The following is a 10609-nucleotide window of genomic DNA, read 5'->3' on the forward strand; positions in this document are numbered from 1 at the left end:
AACAATAAAAGTAATATGAGAGTACATTGTAACATGATGAATGCTACGAGTCTAAGTATGTTTACAACATGTTTATTATTAATAGCCTACTCTGTTCAAAATAGATTATAATAGCATGCTAAACAATAATAGTTTCTCCGATATAAAATATAATTTTTTATAGTACAAAGTGCATCCTTTTGTGGTTCACATCACAGCATACTTGAGTCTAGTGCTGCAGAATCATAACAGCTGCTATAAAATCATGCATACTAGGCTATATGACTACACAATCATAGTTGTTTTTTCCCCAAACTGTTGTTTTCATGCTCTATATAAAACAATAAAAGTAATATGAGAGTACATTGTAACATGATGAATGCTACGAGTCTAAGTATGTTTACAACATGTTTATTATTAATAGCCTACTCTGTTCAAAATAGATTATAATAGCATGCTAAACAATAATAGTTTCTCCGATATAAAATATAATTTTTTATAGTACAAAGTGCATCCTTTTGTGGTTCACATCACAGCATACTTGAGTCTAGTGCTGCAGAATCATAACAGCTGCTATAAAATCAGGCATACTAGGCTATATGACTACACAATCATAGTTGTTTTTTCCCCAAACTGTTGTTTTCATGCTCTATATAAAACAATAAAAGTAATATGAGAGTACATTGTAACATGATGAATACTACGAGTCTGTTTAGAACATGTTTATTATTAATTGCCTACTCTGTTCAAAATTAGATTTTAATAACATACTAAACAATAATAATTAGTTTCTCAGATAGTAAATGTCTTTTTTTGTGTATGATAGTACAAAGCATGCATGAGTCTATGCTCACAAATGTTTTTTTTTTTGGTTGTTTGTATTTTTTTGGATCAGGTACCTGAACCACAGATGAATCCTGATGACTTTCTTCAAGATGTTTTCCTCTGAGAGCGCCGTACCAACATCAGATGGTCAACTACACTGATATTCTATGGTAAAACAAGATCCTTGGCTACTGATTGTGTTTTTTTCTTCTTGAATCCATGGAAATAAGTAAATATCAGGTATTTGTTTCACTTGTTGAACAGAATCTGTTACAGGAATGACTCAAAGTCTGTTCACATCTCTGTGGTTAGATCAGTGTGCACAATAATGTGTCTTTGACCTTCATTATGTATGTTTTGATTATACTGTGTTGTAAATAAAATACAAATCATTTAAAAAACCCATTTTTTCAGTCTCCTCACACTCTCTGTCTTACCTGCCTCAGTCACAGTCACACTGATGGCCCATTAGCAGCTTTAGGGGAGGGCCCTTTGTCTCTCAGGTGAGAACCACTTAATATTCAAGACCATTTCCACTCCCTCGCATATTGGCTTTAGATCACAAAACATGTCTTTAAAAATTTAAATCAATATATTGTTTTCTGTGAATGAGTAAGCAGAATGATTTTCACATAATTGTGAAGTAAATATTCTAGCCTAGAAGACTGATTACTCAAAAGTCTTATTCAGGACGATTTAGTGTGGCTTTTATGGCCTTATTTCAGCTACATTATTTTCCCCAAAACTTACTAACCACGCATAATGTTTTTTTTCTAAGAAATGCAGACATGTACATCCATCTTGGTGACATATTATTGTAGCACAGTTTGTGCTGAATACAAAAAAAATTACATGTTGGTCAATAGTATGATTTAAGAAGCTGAAATAAGCACAAATATCAGGGCATGTCAACACATCTCAAGGGCCCCAAAATGACCTCAGACCCCAGAGGGTTAAGAAATGGTTGTCTAATAATTTTCTTCGACTTAATGAAGACAAAACAGAAGTAATCATCTTTGGCCCCCCTAAGTTAAGAAGTGGTTTAATACATGAGCTTGGCAAGCATTTCTCCTCGGTCTCTTCCCAGGTCAGGAACCTTGGTGTCATTCTGGACTCTGAGCTTTGCTTAACTAAGCAAATTAATACAGTTGTCAAGAACAGTTTTTATCAGTTAAGGATTATTTCAAGATTGAAATCATTTCTGTCTTTTAATGAGCTGGAGAAAGTCATTCATGCTTTTATTACCTCCCGTCTCGATTATTGTAATTCATTATATTTGGGTCTTCCTCAGTCATCCATCGCACGTTCACAGATGGTACAGAATGCTGCTGCAAGGCTGTTGACTAGGACTAAGAAAACTGATCACGTTACACCAATTTTAGCCTCTCTTCACTGGCTTCCTGTCCATTTTAGAGTTCAGTTTAAAATGTTATTTTGTTTTTAAAGCACTTAATGGTCAAGCCCCATCTTATCTCACAGATCATCTTACTCTACATTCATCCTCCAGATCTCTAAGATCTTCTGTCAGGGCTCTTTTAGTTGTCCCGTGTTCACGTTTAAAAACAAAGGGTGATAGAGCTTTTTCGATTGCTGCCCCTCGTCTTTGGAATCAACTGCCACTGGATATTCGCCTTGCACCTTCTATTACAACTTTTAAAATGAAGTTGAAAACATATCTTTATTCCCAGGCATTTTAATTTGATTTATCTATGTTGTATTGTTTCACTGTATCATCTGTTTTATTTTATGTTTATCTTTGACTTTGTTCAGCACTTTGGTCAGCTCTGCTGAGATAAATGTGCTATATAAATAAACTTTACTTACTTATTTTTTTTATACTGTATTGTTTGGGACCTGTGATATTTTTTTTTTAAATAAAAAGTTAAAAAGAACAGTGTTTAGTCAAAATAGAGATTTTGTGTTACAATATAAACTATTCAAAAGTTTGGGGTCAGAATTTTTTTTCTTTCTTTTCTAAAGATACTTTAAAAAAGTTTAAAGAAAGTTAAATAAACTTTATTCAGCAAGGATGTGTTAAATGGATAAAATTGATAGCAAAGACATCTATTGTAAGAAAATATTTCTATTTTGAATATATGCTGTTCTTTTAAATTTTTTATTAATCAAAGAAAACGTAACAGGTTACAAAAAAATATGCAGCAGCAGAACAATTTCAACACTGATAATAAATCAGTATATTAGAACGATTTCTGAAGGATCACATGACACTGAAGACTGGAGTAATGATGCTGAAAATACAGCTTTGATCACAGGAATAAATGCTATTTTAAAGTATAGGTATTAAAATAGGAAGCCAATATTATAAATTGCAGTAATATTTCACTATATCACTGTTTTTTCTGTATTTTTGAAATGAATACAGCTTTGATGAGCAAGAGACTCAAAGTCAAAAACCTGATAAATAATTGACCTTGTTTTTGAGTCTATAATATAGGCCTAACATATATCAAAACAAACTATTAAACTGATAGAATAGAATAGAAACTGAAGCAAAACTTAAGCTGAGATCTGTAAGTTAAATATAAAAAAGTGAACATATGAATTCTTCTATAGCGGTCTAAACATGGTTATGAAGTACAGTTTGTACAATACTCTTGTGTGTGACTGAACATGTTTCAGAGTTTTGTTACCGTTCTTTGCCCATCCTCCGCTATTTCCAGCACTTAATCAAGCCACTCTTCTTTAATTAGAGGCTTTTGAAGCGGATCACAGCTTGGAAAGAAGATGGCGCCGATGTGTGTGGCTGGCCGTCGGGCTGGGGCATTGTTTGTCTGTGTTCACATGATATTATTGGTTTGGCTTGCTTGTTTAACTCAACAAGTTGCCGCACTCTTGAGCTATGACCGGAATCAGCTACTACTCATTAAATCAACTGCAGATGAAGCACAAATTATTGATTACTCAAGTTCAGATCATTCCCCGCCTCCTGTGTTGGCAAATATTCCCAGCGAACTATGGCGCTTTCCTAACAATCCTCTGCGGAAAAAACGTCGCCGGAAAAGAGGATGCCGTGGAGGCGTCGCTGTTAAACTAAAGAAATTCTTTGAAGCACATCGGAGTTGGACGCGGCGGGTGACTACACTGCGCCGGGTTGTTCCTGTGACTGGGTTGTTTACCCGGCTTGTCCTGGAGAGACCGTGTGGATGGATCCACCCGATTATACCCAACGCCTACGGAGCAGTACGAAGGTTCGCGCCAGGGCGGTTGCAGGGGAGAGGTGTGGATCCCAGGAACCTCCGTTGTTTGCGCTACGTGGATCCCTCCATTAAGGAACAAATACCAACCAAGTTTTCTTTGGTAAACGCTCGTTCAGTGGGAAATAAAACTTTCATCTTGAATGATTTCATTGGGACGAATAAATTGGACGTTTTTTGCATATCGGAAACCTGGCTTAAGGTAGGAGATTCTTCACCGATTTCTGAACTCTTGCCAGAGGGATATTTATTTATTAACTCTCCTTGCCCTTCGGGTCGTGGGGGAGGACTAATGACTATATACAACAAAAACATTCAATGTCAGTTACTTCAAATGGGACCCTTTAAAACTTTTGAATTGCAACTTTTTCAAATCGTGGCTACAAATCCGGTGACAGTTTGTGTAATTTATCAGCCCCCGAAACCTAACATAATGTTTGTCAAGGAATTTTCTGACCTTTTGAGTGAATTGTTCACAAAGTATGATCGTTTTATGCTCTTGGGAGATTTTAATGTGCATGTATGTTGTGGAAAGGATAATCTTTCATATGAATTTGCTAATTTGATTGAATCGTTTGATTTGGTGCAATGGGTAAAGAGCCCTACTCATAAATTGGGCCATTTGTTAGACTTAGTTTTAACTCATAATTTACAAATTGAAGATGTAGAGGTCTGAGAGACAAATTTTTCAGATCATATGCCTATTATTTTTAAGACTTCTATTGACAGCCAACTTGCTCTTTTGGACAAGTCGTTATACTGGTCAAGGAAAATAAGTACAAAAACAAGTGCAGATTTCTCTCTGTTGTTTAAAACAAATTGTAAGCCTATGATGCTTGAATCGCCGCTATCACATCTAGGCGTGGATGAGCATTGGACTTTGTTAAGGTCAACTTGTGTAGACACATTGGACTGTATTGCCCCACTAAGATTAAGAAAGCAAAAATTAAAAGGAAATCCCTGGTTAAATGAATCCACTCGCTCCCTCAGAAGACTATGTAGGCAGGCGGAGAGAAGATGGAAAAAGAATAAACTTCAAATCCATTATGAAGTACTTAGAGATTCTTTATTCAAGTTTCAGAAAGCTGTAAGGGAAGCAAAAAATACCTACCTTTCTAATCTTATTAGGGCTGAGGCCAGTAATCCGAAAGTACTGTTCTCTACTATAAATGCGGTTATAAATCCACCAAATAATATGCACCATAAGTCCCCATCGATCTCCTGTGATAAATTTCTAAATTTTTTTAGTCAGAAGATCGCTGACCAACGTCTCCAGATTCCGACAGTTGAAATGGACCCATCAGATTCCCCTGCCTGCTGTGCAGAGTGGAGCGAGTTCCAGCCTATTAATATATCCATATTACAAACGATTGTTCAAAACCTGAAAAGTACCTTTTGTGTAAACGATATGATGCCTAGTCGATTGCTTAAACAGGCTTTCGATTGTGTATCGCAGAGTATATTGCACTTGATTAACAAAAGTTTATGTACAGGACTGTGTCCATTAGATTTTAAGCATGCTGTTGTGTCACCTCGGCTTAAACGCCCTAATTTGGCCCCAGATGAGATGAAGAATTACAGACCTATCTCACAGTTACCTTTTATATCGAAGATTTTAAAAAAAGTGGTTTTACAGCAATTACTTGCATTTGTAAATGAAAATTCTATTTTAGAAATGTTTCAATCTGGGTTTAAGGTAGCTCACAGTACAGAGTCGACACTACTGAAAGTTTTCAATGATATTTTCTTAGCGTTAGATAAGGGAGATTGTGTTATTCTAGTATTATTGGATCTTAGTGCGGCTTTCGATATGATAGATCATGAAATTCTCATCCGGCGCCTTGAAAATCTGGTAGGCCTGAAAGGCACGGTTTTGACATGGTTCCAATCTTTTTTAAGCGATAGATATTTCTCAGTAAACTATGGGGATGCAATTTCAAAGAAAAGATTATTATCATGGGGGGTCCCACAGGGATCAATTCTCTCTCCCACATTGTTTTCTTTATATCTGCTCCCCTTAGGTAGCATTTTTTAGAAAGCATGGAGTATCCTTCCATTGCTTTGCTGATGACACCCAATTTTACTTGCCACTTAAACATCCAACTAAATCTTTGGCTTCCCTCTTAGCGTGTTTAGACGATATAAAAAATTGGATGGCAAAAAATTTCCTAATTTTAAATGAAGAAAAGACTGAGGTTATTGTTTTTGGCCAGCCAAAAGACTCCACTATATCAGTTTTAGACGTAAGCCCGTTAGCACCATATTTTAAATCATCGGTAAGAGATTTAGGTTTTCAAATCGATAATAATTTAAAAATGGAAAAACAAATAAATTCTGTGGTACGTGCTTGCTTTTAAAATTTGCGTCTCATAGCTAAAACCAAAAATTTTTGGTCAAATGCCGACTTCGAAAGAGTCATTCATATGTTTGTTTTATCACGTCTTGATTTTTGCAATTCGCTGTATGGGGGCATCTCCGCTGCATCCTTGGCTCGATTACAATCAGTCCAGAATGCGGCGGCGAGGCTTCTAAAAAGGGTAAAGAAATTTGACTCCATTTCCCCGGTACTTGCAAACCTGCACTGGCTTCCTGTGTGTTTTAGAGTCAAATACAAAATTTTAATTTTTGTATATAAATCATTAAACAACCAGGCACCGGTGTACCTCACAAACCTTTTGACACCTTATAACCCCCCTAGAGCCTTGCGCTCAGAAAATTATAAACTTCTGGTAGTGCCTAGGACAATTCGTCATCAAAAAGGCGATAGAGCTTTCTCAGTAATGGGGCCGAGATTGTGGAATGAGTTGCCGCTACATATCAGATCTGCTAAATCTCTGTCAACGTTTAAGAAACTTCTGAAAGCTCACTTTGGGGTGGCAGCTTATGGGAGTTAAACTATATGATTGTCAGATTGTTTATATGTTTATATGTGTGTGAAGTTGTCTTAGTTGTTTGTTTCTTATGTAAAGCACTGTGGGTAACCCTGGGGGTTCTTTTAGTAGTGCTATATAAATAAATAAACTAAACTAATACATGAGGACGTTTGTCTCTCGTGTTGAGCGCACTGCAACCATTGAAGTATTGAGTTTCTACAGCGACTCATTTGGTGCATCGTTCTCTTTCTATGAAACCTGTAAACCGCATTCACCGGTTCTAACTCTGTCGTGATATCAGCTCTAGAGCGGTTTGCCCGTGCATTGCTATTCTTTCCCTTTTACTGGCGGCATTCAATCAAATGGCTTCCCAACTCATTTTTGTGTGTGCGAGGCACATTATTTCTTCTGCGCGGCTGCGGTGGAAAAAGAGCGCGCTCCGCTTAAAGGGAACACTGCGTGGGAGCCCTGTATTTAAGGTAGCCCGTCGGGCAGGGCAGTGATACATTTTGGTAGCCCGACTGGAAAACGCAATAACCCCGGGACGTCGGGCTAGCAATTTTGCAAGCCCTGTATATATACACACACACACATATATATACAGTTGGTGCAGGTCTACAATTTTGTTTCTGGTGTTCTTCGACAGCTCTTTGGTCTTGGCCATAGTGGAGTCCCCCCATTCTGTCTCTCATAGTTGAAGTGTACCTATGATGAAAATTACAGGCCTCTCTCATCTTTTTAAGTGGGAGAACTTGCACAATTGGTGGCTGACTAAATACTTTTTTGCCCAACTGTATATATATATATATACACACATACACACACACACACGACTAAAAATGGGTTGAAACATGTCTCTGGTCTCCCATGGTTTTAAATGGGTTATGATCGGCCAGCCTTAGTGTAATACAGAACATATAGCAGGTTTTCTCTTTATAATAATCATGCAATCATGGTACTATTGTTGAATCAACATTATTACTGCTGTTAAATCAATATTGAAATGAACAAAAATAATCATTGGTAATATCATTTGATCAAGATTAATGTGATGTTGAAATCACTTTTGTTGAGACATTGAAAATAAAACTGAAATGTCAACATAATGTTGCCATCTGATGTCCCAAGTTCATGTTGAAACCACATTACATCAGCTACACTTCTTCAATGTTGTCAAAAAAATTCTTACCATTTCAAAATTTGAGGCAAACCTTTTAAAACAAATGGCACATTTCTTTTATTTGAGGGTTTAACACAATGCATGAGAAAGAGACAGAAGTTATTTTAAAAAGTGGGGCAAAAAGGACAGAAGCAATTCAACCTTTAAAAATCCTTCCAGAAGTCTGATGTTATAACTACAAATAGTCCAAGCAACGGTTCAAGTTTCCAAAATTTAGCTTGCATCAGTCTACTACCTCTTTTCCTTTGGGTTGAAAGCATGATATTTCTTAAGAGCAAATTAGTTCAGCTCTCATACATAGTCACATTCAAGAATGTTAATATAATTAAATACAATGTGATTCACTTTTTTATATTGCTCATCATAAAACAACTGTATAATACTGATAAATTTGCTAAATCTATTCAGAGGCAAAAAAGATCGGATACGGAGAAACCCGTCTTCGTGTGGACGTAGCCTTAATCAAAGGTGTTCAAGCTTTATCTCCAGCCCTAATTAAACACACCTGAAGCAGCTAATCAAGGTCATTAAGATCAATTAAAACTTCCAGTCAGGTGTGTTGGAGGGTCGAGAACAGCGCTATCTGGTGCTTAATTAAAATATAGCAGGCAGAAGCCTGTGGAAGAAGCTGTCAGAGCAAACAACCGCCACACACTCCATAGTTTCAATGTTATGTGTACAAATAAAAGCCTTATTACACGTTTGTGTTTCATTTGTCCATTAATAAATTCATTAGTGTCACAATAAAATATAATATGAGCTTATATGATTCAATATGATCTTAGGTACTCTCTCTCTACCAGGGCCGGCCCGTGGGCAGTTGCCTAGGGTGCAAAATGACTGGGGGGCGCCACATGAAAGGTTATTTTTTAAGGTAAGTGGATTATTCCATAAAAATGTATTGCATTTTATGTTTTATAGTCAAGTACATATAGTGAATCTATACATCGCTAAAAAGATTAATGACAGTAAGGTTCAATAAAAATATTTTCTTTATATTAGTAATGCACATGTTCGCATTAAAGTAAGATTACAGTACTCCAGTGTATGCCCCCGATTTTCTGCTAATGTTTCAACGGCTATCGACGTTAAAAGTATGATTTGATCAGTGCGATTTGCTTGGTTTACTAAAACCCCAACGTAGCCTAGTGATCTTCTTTTATAAGTCCAGGAGTATGCAAATCTTTTTTAAGATGCCTAAAATCACTTGTGTTTTGTACTTTTATCAAGGGCGTTACTAGGCCCATTTTAGGAGAGCCCCCCTAAATTTTCACCTAATGTTAGACGCTAACTCTGTAACGTGTGTGCATTTATTGATAGATTGTTGTGATATCTGCAGTTCTTTGTGCATTTCAAATAATATGATGCAATTCAAGATGGTTTCCCATCCACAGTAAAACATATAGGCTTTTTTTTTTATCTAAACAGCATGAGATTTAATGACTTTTCCTGCTCTTGCTATACTTCAGTCCAATAAAATTGCTAAAATGTGTTATAATGTTGAATATTTAGATTTTATAATAAATCAAAAGCAAAACACACTAAAAGAATTATAAAAGGGAATGGAAATGGCAAATAAGGGAATGAGAGGTCATCTGCTGCCATCTACTGGAAATCCCTTGTGGTAATTTCATGTCATTTTCATGTTAAAAGTGTGTTTGTTTTGCAAATGCAGTGTCCAGTGATGGTAATCCTGAAATATGACACGACCTCAGACAACCTTATTGTCACAGACATCATTGAGTATCACAATCACCCAGTGTCGGAGGAACTTTTTGGAAGATACCCTACAAATAGAAGACCCAGTGAGGATGAAATAAAGGAAATTCAGAGACTCCTAGATCTTAAGGTAACTTTGTTTTTGTTTTGCAATTATTTACATTTAGCAAATGTGGAACACAGCAGCAACCTGATCACTTTATTTCTCGTTCATGTAAACACTATGTTTGGATTTATCAATCAGAATTAATTCATTCCCATTGAAACAAAAGATGTACATGTTAAAATAGCCAATGCTTCATGTGATGGTAGTTTATAAATTGCATGCTATCATGTTAAGTTTAAATAGTTGCTAGATGGGCAGAAGCTATTTACTGTACACACAAATAATAGTTTTGTTACCCATTTTTATAGTGTGCAAGCTTAATGTATACACTCAGGGTTACAGTTCAGAAAGCTGATTAACTGATTTGTTGGAAAGGTGGCATCATATGACATTGCCATTTAAATGAGGTATCTTCTTTTATCTACAGATTTTGTATAGCTGTATGCTTTATCTTATGTATCTGTTAATAATGGGTATAGCTGAATTAACCAGGCCACCACATTGACTGTAAGTCAAATGTTTTTACAGTTGCAAATGAACACAGATATCGGTTTTTATATATATAAAATAAATGTAACTTTTTATTTGATGTACAGGTCAGTGCTGTTGTGGTGAGAGATCATGTGAAGGATGAAATTGGCAAAAACATGAAAGTAAAAGATGTGCAACAAATGAAAGCTGCACTTAGAAATGGCCGTACAGAAGCTGAACA

Source organism: Barbus barbus (assembly GCF_936440315.1).
Source record: "Barbus barbus genome assembly, chromosome: 4".
In the NCBI taxonomy this organism is placed as follows: Eukaryota; Metazoa; Chordata; class Actinopteri; order Cypriniformes; family Cyprinidae; genus Barbus; species Barbus barbus.